General features: G+C 42.0%; 1 protein-coding gene across 2 annotated transcripts in view; it reads left to right on the forward strand.

Moving 5' to 3' along the window:
- Positions 1-18,880: 18,880 nt before the first annotated feature.
- Positions 18,881-27,586, forward strand: part of Ccdc68 (coiled-coil domain containing 68) — a 40,266-nt gene continuing 31,560 nt past the window's right edge. For both annotated transcript variants that reach the window (XM_036204996.1, XM_036204997.1), the window contains exon 1: positions 18,881-19,140. The gene's annotated coding sequence lies outside the window, so the exon portion shown is untranslated. The remainder of the gene's footprint in view (positions 19,141-27,586) is intronic.

Consider the following 27,586-nt stretch of genomic DNA (forward strand, 5'->3'; position numbering starts at 1 on the left):
CGCTACAATATGCTGTTGTCAGGTTTGCAAATGTAATATATTTTTAAAAAGGTGATCTCAAACACCCCCTTTCTCTGAAGCCTACTGTTGAAAGGATTTACAGTTGTAAATGAGCATCCAAGATTTTCTCCACGGTGGTGGCTGTTGTTGTTGTTGTTTGTTTTGAGAAAGGATATCATGTATCCTATGTTGGCCTCAAACTCATAATGTAGCCAAGGATGACCTTGAACTCCTGGTCCTTCTCCTGACCTGCTGAGTGCTAGGATTATAGGCATGTGCTAAGATGCCTGTTTTATACAGAGATGGGGATCAGATCAGGGCTTCACACATGCCAGGAAAACCATCTACCAACTGGGCTACAACTTTGCTAAAGTTTCATCTGAGAACTCTTGAACAGAGTATAGTTGCTGCCAATCATCTTGCTGAGGGCTCATTTGCTCCAGGTGTGTAGAAATCACAGCTTCCTAGTCAGGGAGCAGGTTTTCAGGTGCTGTCTATACCTAATGTTTGGCAGCAGGAAGAGACAGCAACTGGTGATACCTGTGTCACAGTCCTCATGTAAGAATCAGGAATCAGAACCTCTGGCCCTGTAGGTATTAAAGAGTTCTTGTGTGGGTCTAGGTCCTCATCTGTGGCCAGTGTTGACATTCAGGAGCCCAGTCTGATCTCTGGCTCTTAAGATTTGACAGTTCTCTGGAACTCTGCTGAGGATGGCTTCCCGTTCTCTGGCTCTTTACCACCTTCCATGACTCTTTAGTCTTGGCTTTCAGTACCTGTTCCCCCAGACCATTTCTGATGTTCTTCTTAGCTCAGCTGCTCTCAGCCAGCCCTCTGCCTGACTCCTGTAACTTAGCCTCCTCTGTTGGAACTGCTTGGGACACCGCCCTCTGCTGAAGCCCCTTGATGCATGCTGCCCATGCCAGGGCTGTTGCCTGTCTGACACTCCGCTGCCACCATTCTTTCTATCTCTGCTGCCCCGTCCCTGTGTAATCAGCCAATCCCACACTACTGAAAGTGAGCAAGAAAAGGCCACTAGGCAGAAGTCTTTGGGCGGTGGGGCTGTTGCTTCAAAATCAAGGGAGGCAGCATGGGTGAGTATCTCCAGCCAACCCCCTGAGTGATGTGAGCTGCCCCATTAAATGACCCAACAGGAGGCACAGGGGGCATTTGAACCGATCACAACCACTTCTTTGGACTAATGACGGCCTTGCCTCTTAGCTCTGGTTATAACAGTCCTTCTGCTAGATCACCAGAGGAAGTAGTTCTCTGGCATGGGATAAAATGGTAGAGGGTTCATCTAGAGTCCTTTCAGGCTCACTGTAGGAAAATAATCTGGCATTAACTGTTCCACACATTCTTAGCTGAGGCTGCACCTTCACACAGTTGTCTCAGGGTAGCTGGTGCTGTCATAAGGGCAGCTGGCTGGCTGTTAGATCGTTGGTCTTTTTGCACAAAGCAGTCAGGGCAAGAAGGCCAAGTCTAGTAGATGATAACTGGGGAGTCAAATTATCCCACCTCAACATCTCTGCTTCTTTATGGGGAAGAGAAGAGCAGGGGTGCTGATGATGTAAACTTACAGAGCATAATTAACACTAAAAGTGATGTTAACAGATTTTAATAGTGGTTAACACCGCTGAGGGAGCCTTGAGGAGGGCTGGGTCCCCCTGTTTGACTCACAAAGAGTGGCTGTCAAATCTCATATCCATCGGAGTCAATTGGGGGGGATGTAAAGATACAGCTGCTGAGCCTATGATGTAGACAAATTTCTAAACAGTCTTATTAAATAAGAAACACAGAGCCAAATACAGGGGTGAAAGCCATAGAGATCAGAGAAATAGTGAGAGCCACCAGATAACCTTAGCTCACCAAGTTGCTGTAGCTTCCCAAGAGAACCGAACCTGCCTCTTCTTGTCGAACCTGCGCCTTTATTGCCTTGCTGTTCTGCCTTCTCTTTGGCTCTTAGCCTAGCCACCTCACTTCCTTGTCACTCCCTGTCTATACAGACCTCCAGGTCTCTATGGCTGGTACTGGGATTAAAGGTTCTTGTCACCATGCTTGGCTGTGTCCTTGAACACACAGAGACTCTGCGTGCCATGTGATTGGATTAAGGGCATGTGCTACCACCGCCTGACTCCTGTCTATGGATGGCTATCTATGTCCTCTGATCTCCAGGCAAACTTTATTTATTAACATACAAATAAAATATCACCACACTCCGACCATCAGGGATTCTGAGGAGTGGATCCGAGCTGGGTACTCACTCATATCTACAGTCTGACCACTTCTCCAGTTTCCACGGTTGACCCGGGAACCCTGTCTAGAACATCTGCTCGGTTGCTGGATTTTCCCCTCCAGGTTAGAAGATAACTATCAATAAATGCCACGACTGTCTTCATCAGTAAAACTGAATAAGGGGCTTCTCTGTGGAGGTGAGAATGACCACAAGATCAGCAAGAAACACAGTAGGTTTCTCTCTGTACAGGACCAGCTTCTGGTGCCCACAGGGCCTCTGATTCTGATCTCTCTAAGGGCACTCTGGAGCTTGGTTTATCAATGTGGTTTTTGTTTGTTTGTTTTTAAGATGCTGGCTCTAAAACAGAACTATCTCAGGAACAAAACACGACTCGTGTGCACACTTCTCTAAATTTTAGAAGTTCCCTTGAAGTAATTCAAGAAAATGAAATAAGTTTAATTATTTTATTTTTGCCAATATATCTAAGTCATCAATTTCACTTGTACTTATATTACTATATAAAATATTAGTGAGGTCACCACATTCCATGTACTCTATAGCCATGTGTAGCTAATAACTGTCTCACTGGAAAGGATGCTTGAAGCCAAAGTCTGGTCCTGACTACAGACTGGCAGTAAACACTTCCTGTTCCTCGTTGGTGGCAGCTTGGGCTAGTTCCCAGGCTAGCTGCACTCTGTGAGTTTTCGTTTTCCCAACTCATAGCTTTACCCCCACCTCCTCCGTCATTTCTCCACAGGAAAACATGGAAAGGAAAACTCCCCACCCAAAACACCAAAGCCCTTTAAAGGGACCCTCAGGTCCATCCAATTCAAGGAACTTGGCAAACTGGATATCCCTTGAAACTTTGCTCTGGGCAGGTTTTTAAAACATATAAGCATTTTATCATTTGTCTGTCACACATTTACCACCATTTTGAAATTTCTCAGTTCTAAAAGTATCCTGTTACTCAGTTATCTTATATTTGACAATAAAAAATAAACATTCTTTCCTGACTATGTTGCTCTGTAAGAGAGGAAAAGAACACATGAATCCTCTTTAAATTAGCTCCATTTTGACCCTCTCAGGGTATAGTTAGGCATAGGCCCCAAACAGTGAGAGCTGGGGTTTGCTTTTTTTTTTTTTAAAAAAAAAAAAAAAAGAAGCTAGGAGGCCTGTGTGGGATTTTAAAGCCCTGAGCTGCTGTGATCAGGAATGATGTCCTAAGACATGGGATAAATTTAACTTAGATCATTAACCAGACAAATTTTAGGCTAGGATTTTAGGTGTAAACAATCTGACAAGGTGATTGGCAGCCTCTCATTATAGAGGCATAGTGATTAATTAACACAGAGCCTAATTAATTTTGTAAGGCAAGGATCAGTATTTCTTTGCGGTGAAAATCAATATTTAAATAGTTGAAGTCCCTGCTCATTTCACCCAGATATTTAACTTTTTTTTTCTCAGTTTTTTGAGATAGGGTTTTTCTGTGTAGCTCTGGCTTTCCTGGAACTTGATCTGTAGACCAGACTGGCCTGGAACTCAGAGATCTGGCTTCCTTTACCTCTGAGTACTGGGACTAAAGGATTAAGCCACTGTGCCCAGTGTGACTTGCTACTAATTCTCAGTTCTTGGTAAATGTTATCTGTTTCCACCTATCAAGGAAATTGGAGATTTGCAGTATTGTGACTCAAGTTATTTTGGGCTCTGTCAGGTGTTTAGTGAAACATTAATTTATTCTTATTTCAATTTTTAGAAAGATATTTATATCATTCCCTGGGTCATCAGGATGTTAAATAATATCCTTAAAGCTGAAAGTGTATCTAAAAACCGTAAAGATACCCACTTGCCTGCTTTTGGTAGGGGATGCATCACCGCTGTATCCAGGGTACATTCCTCACTGTCAGCCTGCAGAAATGAGAGTGACTCTTAAGGACTGACCAAAGGTGACATTTTTGGCATTTGACATGGTAATTTCCACTGTGCAAAAGCAAACAAACCAACAACAACCAACCCCAAGAATACAGGGTTTTCTTCAGCTTGACAAAAAGAAAATTACTTTGAGGAATCAAACAGAGTTCAGAGTTGGAAACAGTCGGGGAGTTTCCCTTTGACTAGGAAAAGGAGACAAGACCTGCCCAGGTGCTGAAGATGAAGAGAGAGAAACGTGGCAGCCATGTGGAGCATGTAAGCCTTGATATCCATGGGAGAGTGGGAGATGTCTTGCTAGCCAGGAAAAGATCTGTGAGTGTTGTACAGCACAGAGAGCCAGGGAGAAGTGGGTCTCATGAGAGCATGCACCTTCATGACCAAAGTCAGTGAAGGCAAAGGCACATCTCAGTTTTCCTTCATTAGTTTTCTGCTGAACAGCAAATCTTAAAGGAGCCTAGAAGGGCAAAGATGGAATAAATAGTACCATGCTGAACGGGCCAGACCCAGACATGAGAAGCATGTCATTTCAGAAACTGGTTGCCCATTTTCCTGCATTTACAACTCACTATAGTCTAATTTCCCCTCGGACAAAACTGTATTTTATTTAACCTTCAAAGTGTTTTTCTCTGTAGCAATGTAACAGTTACTTAGCTTGTAAGTAAGTATGTCTGTTGTCTTGGGTCTTCACAGCTGTAGAGCAGAAGGCAGGATCAGGTACTAGTGATTCTAAAGCCAGAGTGAATAAGAGATGCTCCCCAGGGAAGAAGGTGGGTGTGAGGGAGCAGTTCAGGGTCAGCGGAGGACAGTGGAGCCCTCATGTCTGCTTCTGTTACCAGAGCCAGCCAAAGTGCTACACCAGGCTTCTGTGACAGCTTGATATCATGTCATCTGCTCACAAAGAGGACAGTAATTTGCTAGTAAAGATAAGTGTGACTTTTGGTCACCATCTGTTCTAAAGAACAACATGCAAACAATCTCCTTCCCAATTTTGAACAGATTCACCTGTTTGAGCTTTCTTATGCACTTTTCTTTTCTTTCTTTCTTTTTCTTTTTTCTTTTTTTTTTTTTTTTAGTTTTAATGACTTATTTCGGAGAGGGTCATCAAAAGAGCACACAAACACAAACCATAAATAGGAATCCACTCACAATTCACACTACTGGATTGGCTTATTGAGCTTCTGATCAAACCCTTATGTATTCATTGCATCCCAAAACTGAAAAAGAAAAACGAAATTTCAAAGCTTCTAACATTTAGTTTGAAGCTGTCTTTTTTTTTTGCCAGTTACTCTTCAATTATTTTCTGCCAATACTCAACCCCTAGATTAATCATCCATCTCATATTTTCCATACACCAAATAATTTGTAAATATCCAGTTTTGAAATCTAGATTCTCATTGAACCCCTAATAGCTATATCCCTACAATTGGACATCTATTTGGTATTTTACATATAAAATGAATTTTTAAAAAATCAATTTTCCCCTACAAACTGCTCTTTTTTGGTCATTTTCGTCTTATAAATTCATTAATTACTGGGTATTTATCATATGCCCGATTATGGCTTAGAAAACATCAGTGAACGCAGAGAGGGAGCAGGAAGCAAGACCAGGAGGGGCCCTGGTTTAGGGTGGCATTTTCTTAAAATTAAAGCAATAAATAATGGTGATCCCTCTCAGGGTTGTATTATAGCTCTGGGTGTGTTTTCATGGTACAACCTATAGTACTGTTGCTCGAATCTTAAATTGGTCTTTTTAATAAAACAAAACAAAACAAAAACAAAAACAAAAACAAAAAAACTCGGAGCCAGATATTGGGGTAAATGTTGAAAGAACAGGTATGGAGAGAAATGACAACCTTGACTTGTTCCTGATTTTACTGGAAATACTTTGAATTCTTCTCCATTTTGGTGGATGTTAGCTGTGAGTATATACATGCCCTTGTGTTCCTAATCTCTCCAGGACCCTTATCATGAAAGGGTGTGTATTTTATCAAAGCCCTTTTGGCATCTAATGAGATGATCATGTGGTTTTTGTCTTTCATTCTGTTTGTATGGTGGGTTACATTTGTTGATTTAAATATGTTGAACCATCCCTGCATCTCTGGGATGAAGCTTTCTTGATCATGGTGAAAGATCTTGATGTTTCCTTGGATTCAACTTCCATTTATTTTATTGATAATTGTTTCAGCTATGTTGACAAAGGGAATTGGTGTGTAAATTTCTCTTTGTTGGGTCTTTGTGTGGTTTAGGTACCAGGGTAATTGTGGCCTCCCAAGAAGAATTGGGCAATGTTCCTTTTCTATTTTGTGTAATTTGAGGAGTATTGGTGTTGATACTTCTTAGAAAGTCTGGTAGTATTGTGAGCCAAATCCATCTTACTCTGGGCTTTTTTTATTGTTGTTGTTGTTAGTAGACTTTTAATTATTGCTTCTAATTTGCTAGAGATTATAGAGTTGTTTTAACTGCTTATCTGATCTTGATTCAATTTTGGCAGGTGGTATATATTAAGAAATGTATCCATTTCTCTAAGATTTTCCAATTTGGTAGAGTACCGTTTTTAAATTATGTCCTTATGAGTCTCTAAGTTTCCCTGGGGCCTGTTATATCTCCCCTTTCACCTGTAATTTTATTAAATTGAATATTATCTCTTCATTTTAAAATTAATTACACTAATGAGTTATCATTCTTATTGATAGTCTCAAATAATGAACTCATTGCATTTGCTCTTTGTAATTTTTGTTTTTTTTCTATTTTACTGATTGCAGTCCTGAGTTTGAGAAATTTTTGCCATATATTTCTTGTGGGCATTATTTCTTCTTTTTTCCCTAGAACTTTCAAGTGTGCTATTTAGTTAAAAATATGAGTCTATCCAACGTTTGTTTTAATGTAGGCACTTAGTGATGTCACCTTGCCTCCTTCTTAGAACCTTCTTCATTGTGTCCCATGGGTTTGGGTATGTTGTGGTTTCATTTTCATTCCATTCTAACATGTTTTAAATTTTCTTAATTTTGGTCTTGACTCATTTTTCATTTCATAGTGAGTTCTTCAGTTTCCATGAGTTTGTAAGTTTTCTGTTGTTATTGATTTCTGGCTTTAATCCACGGTGAGCTTCCTGGCCTCTGGTGGAGATACATTGTACTGGATGTCATTGTGTTTTTATACTGGGATCTAGGTATCTGGATTTAAGATGGTTGTAATTCTAGGTGTTGATAACTGGGCTTCTCTTTGTTGGGTGGGTGTTCCATTGCTGGCTTCCTGTTGCCCTCTCAGGATCTTAGGAGAGTGTGGTGGTTGTGTGTTGCCTGGGAGGAAGTGCTTCTGAGTTCCTGTTACATGTGTTTCTTGGTACTAGGGACTGACAGGAAGGAATGGGGATAGTCTAGGGGTGGGCGGAGTGCTGTGAGGGTCCACAGGAAGAAGGAAAGCTGTGCCTGTCCCTAAGGAGTGGAGGTAGTGAAGGAGAACTGGCCCTTTCAAGTGGTCTGTTGCAGATCCAGGGAAAAGACTAGAAAATTGACAGTGGAAGAATGGAAGGAAAGTGAAGATATACTACATAATTCATAGGCAAGCATGGCCAGCGGGTTCCCAGGTAGAGTGTGCCTCCAGGTGTTGGTGGATGACACAAAGAGATGATGTGAGCTAGGAAAGTTGCTTCCTGGGAGGATCTGTAGAGTCCCCAGGGAATGGGGACAGAGAAGGAGGATGGATCTTGTAGGTCTGGAGTAAATAATCATTTTAATAAATACTTTCCTCACATTTTTGAAATGATCAATTATTTTATTATTTGGTTTATTCATGTAGACTATTATATGGTTGATTTTTAGTAACTATGTCAATCTTGCTGCCCTGGAGTAAATTTGACTTGATTGGGAAGTAGTTCTTCTCTATGGACCCCGTTTCATAATATGTTATGGCACATGAAAGCCATTGGCCTGGCATTTTGTTTCTTTTAGTATTCTGGTTGTATTCTCTATAGCCTGATCATGAGTGCCAGGCCAGCTCCTAGCAACAGAACACAGCTGATAAAATCCATTTTTAGTCTCTGCTTTGGCCGACTGTGAAGTGTGAGACCTCAGGGCACTAATTCAGACACAGCTCTCTTTGGTGTCTCTGACCAGGAGGTTGTTCCGAGATGTAGTTGGTAGAGAGTCACTGTGCCTGGCACATTCTGTCACAGGATGAGCAATTCCAATTTCTGATAGGGCAGTGACTGCAAAATCATAATCACAGACCAGGAGATTGCCAAAAACAAAAATGGCCATTCATTCTTAGATTAGACTCTGAAACAGAGGTCTGCCTTAACATCTGTGGGAGTTTGAATAAGAATGGCTCCCTTAGGCTTGAATATTTGAATGCCTAGTAGAATTAGGAGGTCTGACCTTAGAGGAACTGTGTCTGTTTGAGTGGGGTTTGAGATGTCAAAAGCCAACTCCAGGCTCAGAGTCTTTCTGCCTGCTGCCTGCAGATCGGGAGGTAGAGCTCTCGGATACTTCTCCAGCACCATGTCTGCCTGCCAGCAGCCACTCTCCCCACCATGATGATAAGGGACTGGGCCCCTGAGACTCTAAGCAAGCCTCCAAGTAAATGTCTTTTTAAAAATAAGTTCCCTAGGTTGTGCTGTCTTCACAGCAACAGAGTATTAACTGAGACAACATCCCAGGGTGTGAAATACGTCCCAGTCTTCGACCGCCCTTTCCTAGAAACACTGGTGTCTTTTTCCACTAGCTGGTGTTAAAGCCTTTTGTTTGGCTTCTAGGATTTGTATAGGCAAAGCACAAAGGATTTGCTAAAGCATGACCTACCAAAGGGTGGGGGTACAATTTAAATTTCAACTAGCTTCAAGCAGAAGTCATATATTTTCAAGAAATAGTGACAGGGGCAGGGGTGGAACAACATAGTTTTCACTGAGAACAGTAGGAATAAGGCAGTGATCCTCTAAGGTGCAGAAATTCCTCAAACAATTTCTGGAAAACAGGCTGGAGCACCTAGAAGAAGATACAGAGGAAGGATAGCCCTGGGATAGTCCTTCATTTCCAAACTGTGTCAAATGTCTACTGTTGTTTGTTTTTGTCTGCCACCTAGTTCCCCAATAAATTGCACATAGAGGCTTATTCTTAATTATAAATGGCCAGCCTTAGCTTGGCCGCTTTTCTTAAGTTATCCCATCTGTCCTTTACCTCTGGCTTTTACTTTTTCCTGCTTCTGTATACCTTACTTTCACTCTTTCTCTGTGGCTTGCTGGGAGGCTGGTGGCTGTGTGGCTGTGTGGCTGTGTGGCTGTGTGGCTGTGTGGCTGTGTGGCTGTGTGGCTGTGTGGCTGTGTGGCTGGGTGGCTGGGTGGCGGGGTGGCTGGGTGGCTGGTCCCCAGAGTTCTGCTTCTTCTCTGCCTGCTTCTTTCTCATGCCCAGATTTCTCCTATATAGTCTCTCTTCCTGCCAGCCCCACCTATCCTTTCTTCTACCTTGCTATTGTCCATTCAGTTCTTTATTAGGTCATCAGGTGTTTTATACAGGCACAATCACACAACGTCACAAAGTTAAACAAATGCAATATAAATAAAAGTAACACACCTTAAAATAAAATTCCCCAACATTTGCCCTCCCTTATTTTCTAAACAAAAATGAAACATTTTAATTTTAACATAGTAAGACTGTATACAGTAAGAACAATTATCAAGTAAAGATTACATTCACAGTGTACTGAATCCAATTCATTTGTGTCTGGTATATTTAGAAAATACTCCATGAACTATCCTATCTTAGTAAATTTTGTCATATCTAAGGGAAACTACAACTATAGGTATCTAGTCTTCAATTCCATCAAAAGCCCCCAAATGATATAATATTATTTAAGTAAACAAAAAGTGCATTGCAAACAACTTCCAAAATATATTGAAATGACAGATATCTGACTGCCTGGACAGTCACCCAAAGTTCCTCTGCAGCACTGGGGCATCGATCTTCAACCTACAGGTCCATAGTATCTACTGAATTTTTCAATGATGCAGAAAAATTGAAAGACTGCCCCACTAATATTGGCAAAGTTTGTCAATCACTTTCCTCTGTGTCCTTCAGAATGTCCGTGAAGCAGGAACACTGAAGGACCATTCTGCCTTGTTTTGGCAAAGTTCAGTGATCACTTTCCTGTGGGTTGTGCATATCCAGTTTATACAGCGTACTATCAATCAGTCCAGACAAGAGCAGTTTCTTGCCCAAATGGCTAGCCTTTCCTCCATGAAAGCAAACTCCATAAGGAGTTTCTTCGATGCCCATCATCTCTGAAATAAATTGGTGCTTCCAGGAGCACATGTGCCATTGTCATGAAAAGCCCCAAGTTAACAGCACATTTTAAATGCCATATTCTGCAGGTCTTTGGAAGATTTGAAGACCATATATCTATCTAAAAGATATCTCTGTATGATCTGGAAAGCACACCTAACATATCTACAATTTTGATTGTTATAAATGATTAATCATTAACCTATAGTTCCTCATTATCCTATAGTTTATAATAATAGCTTTCAAAAACTAGAACTTCACCCCACATTTCCAAATGAACTGCATTGGTACAATACCTCAAACAAAAATAGAAACATACATACAATATGTTGTAACAAAAATAATGTTAATTTTTTATCAATATACAAAAATCCTTTAAAGGAGTAGAAACATATATACACTGTAACAAAAAAACTTTAAATTTGTATCAATATTCTATATTTCTCTGAATCATAACAAACCTTTACAACCCACCAAATAACCCAAACCACCCACACTCCCAACTCTTGGGAATGTGGGCATAGCAGTAACTTTTGTTGATAGATATCAACCTGTCAAGATTCAGGAGGTCTCTCCTGATCAAACCTGATCCATATTATTCCTGAAGGAATCCATAATATCTTGTCTCCTGTAGGAACAAAACTCCAAAGCATTTTTTACTTCCATTTGACAAATACACACACACACACACACACACACACACACACACACACACACACATATATATATATATATATATATATATATATATATATATATTTTAAACATTTTACAGACTGGTTTATTTCATCAGCCCCTCTTTCAATCCCATGTCTGTTAGCAGCTGTTGTTTGCTCATTAATAAACAAAAAATTTAAAATCAACACAATATTATACAGGATCCAGACTCCCTGTGTGTTACCCATCTTACATGGGTTTTTTCATTGATATTACCTTTACTCTCTCTTTAAAGACTTTATTTTTAAACTATTTATTTTTACAACTGTCTATACTCATATTCTTTCTTTCTCATGCCTACTCACACTTAAACCTGTTTAGAGGTTTTTCCATCTGGACTTTTTTTTTTTTTTTTTTTTTGAGGCAGGATTTCTCTGTGTAGTTTTTGGTGCCTGACCAGGCTATCCTCGAACTCACAGAGATCTGGCTCCATAGTGCTGGGATTAAAGGCCTGCGCCACCGCTGCCTGGCGTAGACCTCTTCTTACTGCATATTTTTAGCCTTTTTTTGACTTCATGGGCAAACTTTAGACTGCTAAGCTACATCTATATCCTTCCTGTGTGGCTCTTGGCTGGTTCTACCCACTTCTGGGCTAGTGAAAGCCAGGCCTAAATCTCATGGCTCGGTCAGAGCTTCCTGACCGAGAACTGCATTCAACCTTTTTAGAGTTCTAGAATGCTGATGCTTGTGCTGTGGCAGGAGTTTTTACTTAGTTTTTTGTTCCTTCTTAATGTACTGGCTGCTCAAGGGTTCCCCGCCTGGCAGAAACTCTTCCAGGAGCCGTATTTTTTTTCTCTTAAGCTTTCTTAGGCACTGTGAAAATTCAAGCCCCACAATGGGTGTCAAAATGTTGTTAGTTGCTTTTTCTACTTTTGGGGGGAGCCCCCCCCCGGCACCCAGCTCCCACAGAAATACACAGAGACTTAGCCTTAGCTTGGCTTGTTTCTTGCCAGCTTTTCTTAACTTTAAATTAACCTTTCTGTCTTTTGTTTCTGGGCTTTTACCTTTCTCTATTTTTATATACCTTTCTTTCTTACTCCGTTGCTGTTTTTGTAGCTGGGTGGCTGGCCCCTGATGTCCCCTCCTTCTCTCACTCCTAGATCATTCCTCTCCTCCCAGATTTCTCCCTCTATTAACTCTTCTGCCTGAGAGTCCTGTCTATCTCTTCTCCTGCCTCACTATTGGCCACTCAGTTCTTTATTAGACCTCCAAGTGTTTTACACAGGCAAAGGAACACAGCTTCATAGAATCAAACAAATGCAACATAAGCGAAAGTAACTCACCTTAAAATAATATTCCCCAACAGCCTACTGCCCACAAGCCCTAGCTACTATTAGATAAAGTCCCTTTCCTTTACCTTCCATTGATATGTTTGGGCAAGAACAGTTACTTGAACTATTTGAACTAAGTTCTTGACAACAACTCTTTCAAGTACAAACACACATTTGTGATAGTTCCCTTATTTGGCAGTTTTCACTTTTTCCCTTTTCTTTTATTATTATTATTATTATTATTATTATTATTATTATTGGCCACAAGCAAATAAAATTTAGTCAGGACCATGTAAAGGAGTGTTGGTACAGGTTATGGCTGTCTTTTTCTTTGGAGGCAAATCCATCACAGAATCTTCCTTGGGTGAAGGAAGGAGAGGAAATGGGTATGGGGTGTGCCGCAGATTCCTGCCCAACCCAAGGGCAAGCTCCTTGGCCTCACTCCTTGGTTATTTGCTTTGTGCTGGAGGCATGAGTCATGGTGCTTTCCACCTGGAGTGTCTATTCTAAGAACCATTGTCCCTGTTGACTTTTTCTCTAACAGAGAAAACACATACCGCCACATAGTTACTAAGTCTTAGAGAGAGAGAGGGTAACATACACTCATTTCAATGGCCATCAATTTATAATGTGAACTGAAGTTATCAAGAACAAAAGCTATGCCTACTTAAGCACATTACAAAGTTGATTGAGGTGAATTGGGATGTTACAGGTTCATACACAAGTTATCTTGAATTATCTTAGCCTCTCTTCTGAATGTGACCTAATGTCCTTGTGACTACTATATAAACTCTTCTGGAATGCACAAATAGATCCATAGCTTTCCCAAAATCTAAAGATAAGAATGTCATCAGATGATGCCTGATGTCTCTGATTTTCTGTAACCCAGTTATCTGATGTTTCCAGTAATGAATTTAAAAACTGTTTTGATTGATGACTGTCTTTGCTTTATCACCATATTGGAACATGGAGCTATTGGAGTAACTTGTTGGAGTAACTTGACTCAGTCTTTCCAGGACACACCCTCCTCTATTTGGTTTTAGAATACACTACTGAAATCTTTGAATTGAGGGCTGGTCTTATTTTTTTGTTGTTGTTTTTGTTTTGTTTTTTGTTTTTGTTGGGTGGGGGGATATCTACAATAGTACAGTTCCTTTAAAAAGGGAGATCTGGGGCAAAAAGCTCCCCAACTTGTGGTGATACTGTATTTGTAAAATGTGATTTTATTTGTATGTTAATAAAGTTGCCTTGGCATCAGAGCAAGCCATAGCAGAAGCTGTGTGGTGGTAGTGCACACCTTTAATCCCAGCACTTGGGAGGCAGAGCTAGGTGGATCTCTGTGTGTTCAAGCATACAGCCAACATGGTAACACATGCCTTTAATCTTAATACCAACCATAGAAGACCTGGAGGTCTGTACATACAGGCAGTGACGAGGAGGTCATGTGGCTGGGTTTACAACCAATGAGAAAGCAGAACAGAAAGTCTATATAAAAGACAGACACACAGGAAGTAGCTCTCTAGCAGAGAGGAAAGACAGCAGAAGCAGTGAAGGGTAAGGTTTTCAGCTTTTGCTCTGACCTCGTGGCTTTTAACTCTGCAATTGGATCTGTGTTTCTTATTCAATGAGACGGTTATATCTATACCAACTCTAAAGTGGAAAACTCAGGTTTCATTGGAGCCTCTCCTAGGATCAGAACTGAGAACAGGAACAATCCAGCACCAAGTAGCCAGAGCAGGCAATTGACACGAAAGCATGAGGACCAGAGTTCTAAATCCCAGAAGTCACACAAAAGCCAGGCTAGCATGGTGGCCACCTGTAATCCCAGCACTCAATGTTCAAAGACAGGATCCCCAGGGCAAACTAAGGAGTAGATCTATATACCCTAGTTAGTTGAGAGATTCTACCTCAATAAACTAGAGAGTTCAAGGAAGGCACACAGTATCAGCTTTGTGCCTTTTCATGAGCCTGCACATGAATGTACATGCACTCATAAACACACATGTGAATATGCAAACACATAAGCCAAAACAAAAACAAAAAGCAAAACAAAAGAAGGTTGAGTTCCAGAATCTATAAGGATCCATTCTATTCCAGGAGAAGAGGTGAGAACACAGGTGCTATTGAAGTGCTGTTGAAATCCTCTGCAGCGGTAAAGACAACAGGAGAGCATGTGAACAAACGGTACTAAAGACAGCAGTCTTGAGCTTTGTTGGCTCTAGGTATGGCCAACAAACTGTTTAACACTCCTTCCTGTTCCTTACTCTGCACTTTGCATCCCTCCTCCAGACAATCTCTGAGAAAAGTGTTTATAGTTGACATTTCAGCTGTTAGTTCCAAAACACAACCCTCAAGTCAAATGGACTAACAGGTGACTTTATTTGACAGCCAAATATAAATGACCATAGCTCAGGAACACAGATCTAGGCTCCTCTAAATTCTGTGTTTCAATGTGGTGGTGATTATATCAAGTTCTTACTGTAATCAAACAAGTTTTAAAACACATTGGTGGGGCTGGTGAGATGGTTCATCAGTTAAGAGCACATTCTGCTCTTTTAGGGTTGTATTCCAGCATAATCCCCAGAAGGTTTACAACCTCTATCTCCAGCTCCAGGGGATCTAGCACTTCCTTCTGGTCTCTAAGGGCACTGTACTCATGTATCCACACACAGATGTGTACACATAGACATAATTCATTTTCTTACAAAATAAAATATTTAAAGTGCACTGCTAAGAACGTCAGTCAGGCAGGGTACAGTAAAACAGGGAGGTCTCTGCTATAGGCTTCAGATGCTACCTGACAACATTCTTAACCTGGGGGTTGGTGGAAGCTAAAGTGTTGTTGGCAGATTTTAAAGAGATTTATTTACCTACTAATACAGGGAGGGATGATGGGTCACAGATGTGAGCAAGGAATGATTATTAAGAGTGATAAAGACAGGTCCAGATGATTTGACTCTGTGATTTGATGGTCCCTCTTTCCATAAACACACAGGTTTTAATCAGTCAGCCTTGCAGAGGAAAGTGACCTTTAATATTCTAGCCATGTTCAAGCTAGGTGAAAGCTGAACTCATCAGCGTAAGGAAGTCCATAGAAATCAGAACTTACTAACAGCAAACAGCTATTGGACCAGAGTGTTTTGAAATGACATTTCTGGTAGAATATCAGCTTTGTGTCTGTAGGGCATGGTTGTGAAGATGGTTTGTTTGTTTTTGTGGTGCTGGGAATCAAATGCAGGCCTTGTGCGTACTAAGCAGCTACCTTACCATTGACATGCATACCTAGGCTTGGACTTCTAGTTTTGCTAAGAAGGAAGCAAATACTGATACGTAGACGTCACATTCAGCTGGTTGACATACCAATGGTGTATTGTGGTTAGCATTTTTTTGATTGTTTAACCAGTAGGTACATATTTCGGATATCACTCTTGGTTATGTCATGGTTTCTGCATCTGTGATGTGAAAGGAGTCATATAAAAGACTTAGCTGTTCAGACAGACTTGTATATACAGATGGACATGCTTATTGTTCCTAAACACTTGCTATGTGTTTTGCCCATGACCTTATAACAATGATGAGGGTTCCAGTTCCTGTAATGATTCTTTCCATCTTTTCTTCACAGAGACTGACCAAAAAGTAACATTAAGATGTGAGTGAAGCAAACATTTCCAGGACTTTCTTCCTATTATCCCACCCCTGTTTTACCTGCAACTAGAGTCCTTTATCCCAGGTGCACTGGTCTAATTGTTAGCTCCTAGACTGCAGAAAAGTGTGGATTTAGGAAAGCACACAGAATCTTACTTTTCTATCTGATTTTGCAGATTTCTTCAGAGACATTGTCTTAATCCATTCTGACTGTGATAACAAAATGCAATAGGTTCACACACACACACACACACACACACACACACACTCACACACACACATGTTTATATTTAACTGGCTAAGTAATTAATTTTATTTCTCACATGTTAAAGACTGGGAAGTTCAAGATCAAAGCCCACACAGATGTGATATGTGAGATCCTCTTCCTCCTTTGTCTCCTCTTTGCTGTGTCCTCAAATTACAGATTCCTTCTCTCCTGTTTCTTCTAAGGATACCACACTCACAGGGCCCAAGACCTAACTGCTTAAGAAAGATCTCATGTTTGAACATGTATTTATTTTTATTTTATATGCATTGGTGTTTTGCCCACCTACATGTCTGTGTGAGGGTGCTGGATCCTCTAGAACTGGAATTACAGATAGCTGTGAGCTTCAGTGTGAGTGCTAGGAATTGAATCTGGGTTCTCTGGAAGAGTAGCTAGTGTTCTTAACCACCGAGCCATCTCTACAGCCCTGAAAATTCTCATTTTCATTTTAAATGGCCTGGCCGTGGTCATTTGAGATTTAGTGTGTGTGGGTGGGTGAAGGGATAAGATTTACTCTATTAGCAAATCTGATAACACTTAACTATAAAGTCAAAGGGTAGTTGTAAAGTAGGAAGCCAGTCACCTCTGTGGGCTGCTCATTATGTGAACCGGGCACATCCTGGGTCAGCGGAGAAATAGCGTTACTGTTCTGGGGAGGATTCTGGCCAGACAGAGAGGTTGAGAGAGCCTCGTCAGCAAAGTGGCCCCAAAAGCTGAGTGAAAGCCAAGCTGAAGGGAGGAAGTATGATGTTTAAGGAACAGGCTGGCAAAAGAAAACAGGAGCAATCCAAAGCCAAATAACAAATGGTTTGTAGCATCTGAACTCCTGTGTTTAAGCCAGGAATAAACATCTGTGGCTATCTTGGGATCATGAGTTTTCTACAAGCATAGGTGTACGAGTTTAATAGAACCCCATGGATGAGTGAACAGAAAATTACCTGAGAGCCATCACCTTAAGAATATCATTTTTACTTTTTCAATCTCTTGCTCTTTCTTGCCAAAGATAATTTCATTAGTTTGTTTTATTTTGAAATTAACGAACTAGTTAATTAATTTGGTGTGTATGCATGTATGTATGTAAATATATGTGTACTGAGCATATCTGTCTGTGCAGGTCAGAAAACAGCTGTTCAGAGTCAATTCTCTCCTGCCGTCTTGTGGGATCTAGGGACTGAATCTAGGTGGAAAGAACTGCAAACAGTTACCTCTCTTCTCTCAGCCACCTCACTGGTCTTCCTTAATATAAGGTTTCATTTTATAAGGGTACCTGTAGAAGGTTTCCTTTTATTATTGAAAATTACTGTTTCTTTGGCTTTAATAAAAATATCAAATTCTAAAAAAAAAAAAAAAAAAGCTATCAACATTTGTTTCTCCAATTGGGCCATAATCCACACAAATTAATTTGTTGAGAAAATACCATTTCCTTCCTTCAGATATGCTGGGTTCAAAGGGAAATTCTGAAAAGCCTTTTGATATTGAGGGATTAGGCAGCAGTTTTCCTGTTAAACATGAGAGGAGTGGAGAAAGAAGCATTGTTGTTTGTGACTTTGTTTTTGTTTTTCTTCAAAGACCTAAATATTTGTAAACTTTCAAAGGGACATAGAAAAATAGCTAAAATGGTCTCCCATAAAATAAATGTACAGGTCCATACTGATGTAACTGATTGTACAGATAGGTGAGAGATAAGAAAAAAAAAAACACCTTAAATGCTAATATCTGGATACCACAGGAAGTAGAGTTCAATCTTCCTCTCACATGGAGTAAAATGAACTGAATGATTTCAATACAAAGAAGACGGTGTGGGAAGAGAAAAACAGTAACTCAGCAGAGACACCTAGCCTAGACTTGACTTTAATCAAGGAATCAAGGTCAACATTGCCAGTGATGTCATGTTGCTATCATATTGACCATGGGCAGGGACTGGTCCCTGTGGTTTTTTTCCTGGTACACACATAACCACGTGTGAAAAACACCTGACAGACAGGTGGGATACTTACATAACCTCACTGGTGTACCTCAAATCTCTACAGCTGTTCGAAACGAGGAAGGACTAAGAAACTGTCACAGACCAGCAGAGTCAGGGTGGCCTATACTAATGCCATGTAGCATTTTGAATGGGATCTTGGGGATGGGGGTAAAAGGTATTAGCTAAAACACTAGTGACATTTGCAGAAGTTTGAGGCTTGTTCATAGCAATGGGCATTGTTAACTTCATAGTTTCGACACACCCACCTCTGTGAAAGTGTGTACCTTGCGGGCACTGGCTGAGGGGTCATGGGAATTTTTCCTCCTGATTTCTCAACTGTTTGGTTTCAGATCATCCCCAAATAAAGTTTTATTCACACACACACACACACACACACACACACACACACACACGAAATGAGTTTGTGTACTTAGGTGCAAATAGGTCATCATCATCTAGGGCCTCTCTCCTGGAACAGGCCCCTTAGGGCGTGGTCCGCACGTCCCAGGCAGCTGGAGCAGAGGCTCCTCCCACGAGGCCCGCCCCGCACCGGGCACCGGACTCTGCCCTGGACGCCCTACCTAACTGAGCACTAGCTGCCCACAGTCGCCAAACTGCACCAGCTGGGGACCGACCCTGGGCTCATCCCGGATCTCCCCGAGCTGCAGCAGGCGGAGCCGTGCACTGAGCGCCTTCCAAGGTAGGCGAGCCCCATCCAGCTGAGGCCGCACCAGAGGCGCGCCAGGTGGGGGCACGCCAGGTGACCTTGGAGCGGGTCACCCAGTGGAGCTTTGCGCCCTGAGACGTTTCCTGGAAAGGAGGGAAGAGGTCTCCAAGAGGTGAGGAGGGTGTTTCTTGGAACCTCTGTTCTGGGCGCTCGAATTCCCTGGCCCGAAGTTTCAAGGAAGAGAGAAAGTTGCCTTTCTCCTACATAGGAATCCACCCCAGGGCACTCACACCTGCTTGTTTGTTTAGGCTGTTGTTATTCACTCCCTTAGTCAGAACTCTGGAGACACCGGGCTGTCTGCCTGTTTCAGCGATCCTGCAGAAAACGCTGATTCCCCTGGCGCTGCGTTTCTGCTTCCGCGATTTTCAGCAGCAAAGATGAGCAAAGGTATCAGCTGTTAGCGCTGAGTGGAGAAGCTGCAGGTGCAGCGAGGGGACAGCCCACTGCCGAACAGTTTCCTACTGTTCATCTCGATTTTAGACAGGCCTGGGCAGCGTTGCCAGCGAGCAAAATCCCCTCCAGAAGCAGTTCAGGTGCTAGGATCACCATGGTTGTGAACTTTCAGCCTCTTTCAGAAGGGGAAAAAAAAGTGAACATAAACTTCAGAGTATAGAGCATGCCTCCAGCCCAGGACATAATAATGCTCCACCATGATCTCACAGTTGTTTTACTCAAAGGATCGAGCCTCCTGCCCCCTTCCGTTTGTGCTATATAAACGTTAGCCGAGTTAGGTGATACTTAGGAATGGCAAACAGAAAGTTTAGCAACGACAAATGTTGTCTAGCCTCCTGATGTTACCCCGTACCATTAAATATTCAGCTCTACGGAAGACTAGTTTCCCAGACACTTGAGCTGGGCAGGAGTGTCAGGTGGCTGGGCACAATCGGTGCTGTTGTTCTGTGGTTGCGGAGGTGTCCCTCTCCCTCTGTCTCCCCATGCAGAGGGAGGGGGAAGAGAAGGGAGAGGAGAGGGAGACCTCCATGCGTTGTGTCTCAGGCAGGTAAGAACTCTGTGTGACTCCTCAACTCCAGAAATAAAAATGAAAAGAGCTGCATGCCCTAGGACCCAGACAGACAAGGTCTTAAGATTCGTAATTTGTTCATTTCAAAATAAATTGATCCTCTGTCCTAACCAGAAAGAGACTTGGAAATAAACACAGGCACTGTTCGTGACTTACTAATAGGAACCACAATCCAAATGAATCCACATAATATGGTTTTTTGAGCTTGGCTGTTTCAAATGTGCTCCAACAGTGGACTAGGGGTGTAATGCACTTTTTGGCCAAAATGCTTTTCAAAAAATGTAAGTTAGATTTGACCGAAGCTGTGAAAATATTTACTTCAGAGAACTGCTCATCAGAGAAAAGATGTTGAAGAGAGTTGAAAAGTGATTAAACTTGAAGGTTCATGTATTTTGAACTGAGACAGGTGCATCCAATTTCGATGGCCATTTGCTGATTGAAACATTTCAAATCAACAAACACGCGCTACAAACAACTTGTGGATTGATTCAGGTCATAGTCGCCCAACAGTATCTTGTGTTTGATTAATTTAATGACCTGTTCAACAAATAAACTTACATTTTGCTAAGCACAAAATCTGCCCTCTATTTGGGTTTGGGAAACAAACGTTAGTAGGGTTGTTTTTTTTTACATTCAGCTTTAGAAAACACTTGAAGCAATTGTGAGTTTGTGGACCAGATCACACATTCTTTAGGTCAGCATGGTGTTCCTGCCTGGCACCATATTCCATGTTGAAGGCACAGGAAGACACACTCCTGTCTGGTTATGCAACACTGGATCCCTCCAGGGCATTGTAGGATCATATCAGGAAGCATACCAACAACAGCCTGTCAGTTTTGACATGGATAAGAGAAACTTCCTTCTGAAGGAAGTTTTCCTCACTTACAACTAAATCTACAACATACAGAAGAACTCCATGCTGTTTTGGCCGGTGCTGTTTTATTTCCTGTAGATTTGGGAAAAACTTAGGAACTATGGATTCTCAGTTTAATATTACTATCATGAAACTATTGAGCCTAAAAAGTCAAATGTGAATGTCTTAAAGAATAACTAAAGATTAAATGTGTTGTGTTGGGTAGCAGTAATTCTGTAGAGAAATGCGAGCAAAAATTTTTAAATTTAAGAAAAACTTATTCACATAATTATTTTCCCCTTTAAATTAGAAAAAAAAAAAAAAACATAGCAACAATTATTGCAATTCCCCATGGGGGCAAATCAGCTATGTCCAAGTTATTCTTGCCTTTATTTGATTTTCTTGAAAACAGGTTTGATGGAAGTAAAATCAAAATACTCTGAAACATATCTGATTTCCTGCAGTGCTGAGGATCAAACTCAGGACCTAGTTCACACTTGGAAAACACAGGTACCAGCTGAGCTACACCTCCAACCAATTTTTAATATCAACATTACAAACATATCATCTCATTCCTATTAAATAGTGGAATTTTCTGGATGAAACTGTCTAGGAAATCAAGTAATCTTGTCCCAATGCTGCAAAAGGATTCAGGAAACTGATTGCTTTCTAGGCCCCCCATTTACCTTGCTGTGTGCTTTGACAATGGATGCCTTTGGAGGAGGGTGATGCATGATGGTTAAGGCTTTTCTGTCCTTGAGCTGAAACTCTTGTAAAGAGTCCCCGGGTTCTGAGATTCAAGGAGAAGACAATGTCTCCCCCCAGGAGTGCCTTTCTGTCACTGCTCAAAGTTCCCACTGTAGAAATCATGAACAGTAAGATAGCATGAGGTCTTCTTTGCCGGGCAACTTAGAATGCAAGAAATTTTTAAGAAAGCCTGATTTGAGGACAACATAACCCGAATCGAATAGTCTTATTTTCTGTGTTGAATGTATACAGCTCAGCTTTTCTGGTTGAAATGTCAGAGGAGCCTCCTGAAGGTCCTGTGAGAGCCCCTGACTGTGAGCCCAGTCACACCTTTTGTTTTCCCACCTTGGTAAAGGCTTCCAATATCACAAAACAGAAGCGTTGGGAAAGTTTTGCAGTGGCAATCACATTCCAAATGCCCCCCAAGTAGTTTATTCCCAATCCAGGATTCCGTCTTCATCCTTTCCCCTGCCACACACTTCAGGAATTAGTGTGGAAGTGTCCCTCATGCTGTGTGGATCCACCCAGAGGAAGAACTCCACAGATACTGAGCTGTGAGCGCCTTCTGATTATTTTCCTCAAGTTCATGTATGTTGTTAAGATTGACAGAAGGAAGTCCATCTTCCGTCAACACCCGGCGTCTATCTGCCCCTCTCTAGTATCTTTCTATTATCACTTGAGTCTAGGTAGGATGGTGTTTTGGGACAATCGGGCATCTTCATTGTACAGAAAGGATCACAAATGGTAGCAGAAAGAACGGTCTTGGCTGCTTCAGGCTCTGAACAGATTTTGTAGTCATTGCTTCAGTAATCTGCATGTAAAGGGACTCAAGAAAACCATTCAGAAGGGTTAGGTATTTTGGTACTACAAGAGGAGTTGAAGGTTCATGAGTCAAATTTAGATCTTGTTGCAAATGCTCATCTATTTCTTACATACTTTTTCCTGCTCTTTTATGTTAGTACCCGGTGCTCACGATTAACTTTTATTTTCCCCCCTTATATTGAAAATAGATATTTCTCAAACAATACATTCTGATTACAATTTCCCCTCCCTTATGCCTCCCAGTTCCTCCTCCCTGCCATCCCATCCGGATCCACACCCCTTTGTTTCTCTTTAGAAAACAAACAGGCAGCTAAGAAATAATACTGAAAGGAAGGAAAATAAAATAAAATAAAATAAAAACAGAAGAAAAAAACACAAGACACACAAATAAACACAGAGACACACATGTTCATACACATAGGAATCCCATAAAAACACAAAAGTGGAAGTCGTGTAATATATATGCAAAGGACCTGTAGGGTTAAAAAAGGCAAAAAAGCCCTGACACAACATTGTGAGACAAAGAACCTCCAAAGATGCCACTGAGTTCGTTTTCTGTTGGCATCTGCTGCCAGGCATGGGACTTACTTAAGAGTGGTTTGTTTCCCCCTGCGAATCCCCTGGAGAAAACCAATTTTTCATTTGCAGGTGATTATCCAATAGAGATAGCTTTTGGGTTATGGATGGAAATCAGTGTCCATCTACCTCTCTTGTTTCTAGGGGCCCATCAGAGGCAGATGAATGCAGGCCGTGTTCATGGCCACAGCCTCAGTGAGTTCATAGGTGTGTTGTGTCCAGAAGGCTTTGTTTCCTTGGTGTCCTCCATCCCCTCAGGCTCTTATACTTTTTCCACATCCTCTTCCAAAGATATCTCTGAGCATTTGGCAGGGAAGGAGTGGCTACTGTAGCAGGGCTGCTGGACTCCATTGTCCTGGATGTCATTTGTGTTTTTAGGCTGATGTCTAGGCATCTGGGTTTAGGATGATTGTAATTCTAGGTGCTGACACCTGGTCTTGTTTTTGTTGGGTGGGTATTTTGTTCCTTGCTTTCTTTGGCCTTCTCTTGTTTCTGGGAGAGTGTGGAGCTGTGGGTTGCCTGGTAGGGAATGCTTCTGGGATCCTGCCAAGTGGTGGCTACTAGGGGCATGGGATATAATATGCTTTTGGGTATTTGGAGCTGACACTTAAGAATTGGGATGACCTAGAAGGGAGCTGCAAGGATCCTCTAGAGGGAAAAAAAAAGCAGAATTTGCCACTGGAATCTGGGTAGACCCCTGGAATAGGGACAGAGAGGGAGGAGAGGCCACACAGGTGCTCTGTTACAGAGCTGTGGAGGAGATGGGTGATCGAGGGGTTGATTACTTGGTTCCCTGGCTGGATTGACGAGAGGGTTTCCAGGGAAGGTCAGTGGGAATTGAGACAAAGGAATGGGATGGTGAGAAGGGCTATAGTGTGATCCTCTGGCAATGGGTGCCCAGAAGGGGAGGCTTCAGCAGGCGGTCTGCTACAGAGCTGCGGATGAGACTGGGGGATTGAATTTGGAGGAGAGGAGGAAGAGTGAAAATCTCCTAACTGCTTCCCTGGTCAGTGTGTCCAGTGGGTAGCCAGGAAAAATCAGTGATGAACTGTCTTGCTCCTCTTAGAAGGCTCTCCTTGTCTCTGTTGTCACAGCACACTGTGAAACAGTTTTGTTGTGACTTGACCCCAGTTTTCCATAACCTTTGCATAGTTAGCCTTTCCTGTACTCCCAGACCAGAAGCCGTAGATCTGTATCCATGGGCATCTGACCAGGACTACAGAGCAAGACATGAGATTCTATCCAATGGAGCAGGCCTCCAAAAGCAGTTATCCCATAACAGTCATACCACTATTACACCAGTGAGCTCATTGCCTGATGGATTGGTATTGCACCATGCAGGATCCAGCCCCGAGTAAGACTATTGCTATCTTCTTTCTTCCTGTAGCCTACATAGCACCTTCTGGCCCTATAAAAGCAAGAGGGAGGAGGTGTTCTGGTTTGTTTAAGGTTAATTTCTCTGTGTTCAGAAGTCGAGTGTGTGGTGTGTTCAGCAATAGGGCCATACCATGCAGTTAAGATGGGTTACAAAGGGTAATGACAATTGACAACAGCCAATTGTTTTGGAGGTCCCTGGGGTCTCCCTGACCAATGTGAATGCTAATTCCATTCAAAATCTTTTTGTTTAACTTTTTTTAAAGTTGTGTTTTGAAGTTAGTTTCCTGAGTACAGGGTTTTCACACGTCCTTACTTTTGGTTAACTCACTTTCGACTCCCTCCTTCCCTCCATTCTCCAGCTTCCATTCTTGCTTAATCCTGTTGTTGTGGGATTTTTGCTCTTTTTTGGGGTGCCCCACCACTCAGCTCCCAAATAAATCACACATAGAGCCTTATCTTACTTATGAATGCCCGGCCTTAGCTTGGCTTAGTTTCCTGCCAGCTTATCTTAACTTATCCCATCTATCTTTTGCCTCTGGGCTTTTCCAGTTCTCTTTCTTTTGTAATTTTTTTTTTCTTTTTCTTTATTGGTTTTTCGAGACAGGGTTTCTCTGTGTAGCTTTGCACCTTTTTCCTGGAACTCACTTGGTAGTCCAGGCTGGCCTTGAACTCACAGAGATCTGCCTGGCTCTGCCTCCCAAGTGCTGGGACTAAAGACATGTGCCACCACTTCCCGGGTTGTAAATCTTATTCTTATTCCATGGCTGGCTGTGTAGCTGAGTGGTTGACTCCTGGAGTCCTCCTCCTCTTCTGGCTCCTAGCTAGCTCTCTTCCCCCAGATTTCTCCCTCTATATATTCTCTGTGCCTGCCAGCCCTGCCTATCCTTCTTCCTGCCTTGCTATTGGCCAGTTCTTTCTTAGACAATAAGGTGTTTTACACAGGCACAGTAACACAGCTTCACAGAGTTAAACAAATTCAACATAGTCAAAAATAACACACCTTACAATAATATTCTACAACATAATCCTCTAGCTCTTTGTATTCCCCCTCTTCTTTCATTTCACGAGTCTTCTACTATCCCGTCAACTGGTATTTTCAGGTTGGGTTGTGAGATTAGTAACTTCTGTGTGGCTTTTCACACCACCTTCCTTCAGGTTAGCCCTCCCCTTCTCTGCTTTTCCCTGTACTGAACAAAAATAATTCAATTAAAAAGGGGCTGTGTCTTAATACAAGAGGAGGTGCCATGTTTTGTTGATATCCATGGGAAGCCTGCCTGTTTCTGAATAGAAATGGAGGACACGATGGGGGGAGGGGAGAGGGGAGGTTTAGGAGAGACAGGGAGGAGAGGAGGGAGGGGAAACTGCTGTCAGAAAGTAAAGGAGAGAGAGAGAGAGAGAGAGAGAGAGAGAGAGAGAGAGAGAGAGAGAGAGAAGAAATGGGCTGTGGAACTGAACAAAAATTTCTCAAGAGAAGAGATGTAAATGCAAATGGTAAGGACACGCTAAGAGTTCTCAGTATCCTCAGCCATCAGGGAAATGAAAAGTAAAACTGCTATAGTATTCTTCTTCCCTCAAATTGGAATGGTCGTCATCAGGAGTACACATGTCAACAAGTGCCGGTGTGGAGGCAGGGGAAAGGGGAATTCATGTGGTGTTGGTGGGACCATCAACTAGTGCAGTCACTTTGGAAATCAGTCTGGAGGTGTCTCAGAAACCAAGAATGGGAACAGCCATGTGGCCTAGTGATACCACCCTTAGGCATGTACCCAGAGACTTTGTAAACTGCTACAGATACGCTTCACTCCGTGTCCATTGCTGTTGTTTTCACAATAGCTAGGAAATGGAGCCAAGTAGATGTTCCTCAACAGGTGGATGGATCAAAGAGCGGTTTATACGTTTATACATAAACACAGTATTAGTCGCCTACAAAGAAAAGTGAAATTTGCAAATGGATGGATGGACCTGAAAAAATTATTTTGAATGAGGTTACTCAGGTTTGGAAAGACGAATGTTTTATGTTTTCTCTCACATGTGGATTCTAAGTTCAGATGGTTTGTTGCGGGTGTTTAACCTGGAGCCCAAATGGAGGCCAGGAAACTAGAAAAGGGAACTCTTGTGTGGGAAAGGGGCAAATTAAGGGAGGGAGGATAATGGATTCTAGATAACACAAGTGGAACATTGTGGGCAGAAAGGCTGAAGCTGGGAGGGGTCTGCAAATACATCGGCAAGCAATTCCTAGGACACAGACACATTCTATAATATAGCGTATTTGCAGTGATCGTTTTCTTCCAAAGAAATACCTTATATTTTATATCTAGGAATTTTCTCTAGGACTAATGCATAATACATACTTGTGCATGTGTACTGAAGAATAGACACATGGCTGAACAGAATTAACCCTTCCTAAGAATATCATAGTGAAAGGCTTGGGTTCTGTGTTACATGCATGCCTTTGGTGGGCTGTACTTCATTTTCAGGTAAAACCTGTCACCTAGGCTTACAACCAGACACTGAATGTCACCATTGTGCTGTGAAATATCACAGAACAGGTGTGCTACTTAATATTCCAGGCATAAAATTCTCTTCAAGTCTTGAAGATGCATGGCCCCTTCCCCTCACAACCCGCTCATCCTGTGGGACGTTTCTCCTAACTTCCTTTTACAGTTGAGCTGGTATCAAAGCATACATTATATCCTAGTGATAAAAAACAAACAATGTTGTTAGCTCAGGGCCAAAATTCTGAAACCTGAAAACGCAGAAAATGTGGCAAAACCAGTCAGGGCTCCTGCTTACAGAACACTGTAATTGCCTGAATGATGTTGCCAGTAAGAATCTGCTGTAAGGATGTGTACTTGCCCCCAGAATTGGTGGGGAAGTTGAAAAACCAGGTTTGGAAAGTGGGAGGGTCCCTGTGAGGCTAATTCTGCAAGATAAGGACTAAGGAAGAGCAGGTGGGGCTCCTGGGGTCCAGCGGCCACCACCACTTCCTGCTTCTTCCTTGGTGGATTTGAGAGGGGATTTTTCTTTCAAGACTAGGGCAGAATGTAAACGGTGATTCCATCAGTCTTGCTGCTCTGTGCTGTCTGCCATGGTGCCCCTCAGAACAAAACCAGGCAAATCTGCTTTGCCCCTCCTCCTGCTTCTACCTGGAATCCGCTTCTC

The sequence above is a fragment of the Onychomys torridus genome, chromosome 13, assembly GCF_903995425.1.
Source record: "Onychomys torridus chromosome 13, mOncTor1.1, whole genome shotgun sequence".
Lineage (NCBI taxonomy): Eukaryota > Metazoa > Chordata > Mammalia > Rodentia > Cricetidae > Onychomys > Onychomys torridus.